Genomic DNA, 3,408 nt, shown 5'->3' on the forward strand with positions numbered 1-3,408 from the left:
GGAAAACCCTGGATGTTAGTTTTCCAATGCCGTTGAGAGCGCGCCATTTGGACTTCTGTAGCTCCAAAAATGCTCCTTTGAGTGCATAGAGGTCAGAATCCAACAACATCTGCAGTCCTTTCTCTGTCTCTGAATCAGGCTTTTCCAAAATTCCTCAATTTCAGTCAGAATTTATCTGAAATTCAAAAGTTTTAAACAACAGTCACAAAACACCAATTATATTAGAATCCAAAACATGCTATTAGGTAAAAGAATCTCCAAGAACACATCCCACCTGTATTTAGCAGAGCGATGATCCTGATCAAGATGATATTGTAAATATGACAAGTCTTCTATGTCTGTATAGAAATCAAGATTAAAGGCTGCAACAGTCAAATCACAAAGTTAGTGCTGAAATTTGCCAAATATAACCAGCATCAGCAAATATATATTTAAACTGCAAATACTAAAGGTAATTTCCGTACCTAGCCTCCCATAGCTCTCAATTAAATCAATTTTTGACAAGACATTTATGTGAATAAGTTCTCAAATTGACACACAATTAGATATCACAAAGAAAAGAAAAGATCTATACTGTTAGGTTCAATTTCTTAATGAGTTTCATGATAACACTCTTGGCATTTGAGTGAAGAAAAAAGTGTTCCACTTGGCCAGGAAAATCAAAGGGTAGGTAGTGATCTGAAATGTTAATACTATTATCAGTCCACTATGGATAACAGAATTTACCACATTCTCAGAAACTTATTACCAAAATGTCACTCTTTTGACATTAATTACTCAGATGCCACCCTTCCTATATTATTATAAACAATCATAATTAAAAATAAAATAGCAAATCAATTGTCACTGTGGTAAAAGGGTGGCATTTGGGTAATAGCTATAAAAAGATGGTATTTTGATAATAAGTTCCGAAAAAGGTGGCACATGAGTAAATAAAAGCCATTACAAAGCAAGATAATTGCAGGTTGTAGTCTACTAAGAATAATGCCAGTAATTTTTATTTTTTAGCATTTAGATCTATACAATATGGTATAATAGCAAACCAACCTTTTAGAAGTGGTTCCAACTTTGCTTCCAACCAGTCGATATTTTAACCATATAATCCATACAATACACAAGACCTGCTTGTAAAAGACAAGAAACTTCAAAATGTGCAGCCTGAGACTGTATGATATAAACCCTAAACTTAGGATTTAGGTAGTGCAACATATCCACATAACATTTTATTAGAACCATTGACTTGCACACTAAGCAACTACTTAGATTTCTTGGAATCCATGCTTCCAGAAAGACAAAAATCTAGAAAACATTCGTCCTGTGTCTACACTTCAAACAGCCCATCACACAATTCAATTGTTTACACTTTGCAGTACATAAAACAGATAGAATTCAGTTTAAGAAAAAATACACATTAAACATGAAAAGCTATGTAAGTATTAGGCTTACCCCCATTTGGACCAAGAGAATGTTCTGCCATTACATCACTGAGTTTCACAAGCTCCTCAATGTTCACAGCACATCATAGCTATATTTTTATATTAACGGAAAACACATCAATTGGATCATACAACTAAAATGGAACACTTTGGACAATAAAAATCGAAGATAGAGAAGGTTATGGTAATGAATCATTAGCAGGATCCAAATTGATAATAGCAACCTTCCTGCAATCACAAAGAAAATATACAAGGTTAATACAAGACCCACATTAGTAGAAAACGTAAAATTAATCCAACTAGCGAAGCAATGTATTCATTCCTGTTCCCCCTAAAGAGTCAGGCTAACCTTCCAATAAGATTGAGGAACTGAGCCAACCATTGCAGTAAGTTGTTTTGCCTGAGCCAGGAGGTCCAACAACTACTTGCCCAAAAACCATCGTTTCTTCCTTTCAAATAAAAGAAATCAAAGTTCCCAGAATGCACAACCAACTATTCTGGGACAAACAAAAACAAGATACTACTAATAATCAACAAAATTAACAAAATTATTTCAGAAAAATCAACTACTGAAGAGTGAAGAAGCAGTGGAGATCTGGAGGAGTGCTTACCGGAAAAGGGAAGGAGTGCTTACCGGAAAAGAGAAGACGACCAACCAGCAGAGGCGTTCGCGAGGAGGTGACTGCCGAGCAGTGTAACAGAGGTGACGGCGAGGAGAGACGTTCGCGGTGAGAGTGAGACAGTGAGCTCGGAGAGAGAGCTTGAAGAGAGAGAGATGCCACGGCTAGGAGAAGAGCTCCGAGGCCCGAGCAGACCTTCGTGACGTGAGAAGAGGGCCGAACTGCAGAGACCACACTTTTGGCACGCTATCTCTCAGCGACGACACCCTCTGGCCGAGGAGAGCAGTTCAGCGATGGAGACGGTGGCTGCTAGGGCTGATGGTGGTGAGTGAAGGGGCTGCTGAATCATGTATGAGGGACTCTATCTCTCAGTCTCTCAATTTTTCTCTCAATGCCTCAAAACAAATGCTACCTGAATGAAAAAAAAATTAAAATTTAAACAAAGCCGTTTATAGGACAAACTTCTGCAAGATTCTGAAAATTGGACCGGTCATCAAAATACTCTAATTATTGGTTCATTATTTTATTGGTCCAACCAAAAAAATTATTTTATAATAAAATAATAAATAAATTATAAATAAAACACTAAAGAATCATTGTCCAAGGTTTCCAATTTTGATAACAAATAACTGAATGCTGTTAGAAAGCTTTTATAGAATTCTTTTCCTTCTTCATATATGGTCGAAAGTGAAGATAGCCCCGCTGAGTTGAAAATTGTGACCTACAGCTAGATCAAATTGTAACCAAAATTAAGAACAAACAAGAAGAAATAAAAACACAGTAATTAAGAAAAAGGCTTCAATTTTATTTTTTGTCTATTTTTATTTTGTGCTAGAAACTTAAAATTGTATTCCCCTACTTCTGACTAGAAAAATCATACATTTTTAATTTAATCATAACTAGATATGAGTTAACCTAAAAGCTAAAGCTTGAATAAATAAACTATGTCGAAATCAAAATTAATATCCCAGATAAATGTAAGAGCAGTTTTTCCTTTCCATACAATTCTAAATTCTTAAAGTAAAGATAATAATGCAACACCAATCACCATCCAAAAAGTAATAGAAAATGATCCAATTATAAGTTTAAAACAAGGTCTATTGTTACTTTAGGGGTTAAGTACTGAAATCGTCCCTAAGGTCTGGGCTGAAAATTAAAATCGTCACCGGCCTTTTTTCGTTATTAAAATCATCCTCAACGTTCAAAAACGCTTTAAAATCATCCTTTTTACCAATTTTATTTTTTTTATTACCAAACTACCCCTCATTAAAAAAATTATAAAATAAAATAAATATAATTATAAAATAAAATAAATATAAAATAAATAAAAAAAAAGAAAGGAAAGATCAGAG

The 3,408-nt window shown here is 34.6% G+C and overlaps 1 pseudogene; it reads right to left on the minus strand.

Moving 5' to 3' along the window:
- Window positions 369–1,876, minus strand: LOC107604693 (annotated as a pseudogene).

This window comes from Arachis ipaensis, chromosome B06 (genome assembly GCF_000816755.2).
Source record: "Arachis ipaensis cultivar K30076 chromosome B06, Araip1.1, whole genome shotgun sequence".
Lineage (NCBI taxonomy): Eukaryota > Viridiplantae > Streptophyta > Magnoliopsida > Fabales > Fabaceae > Arachis > Arachis ipaensis.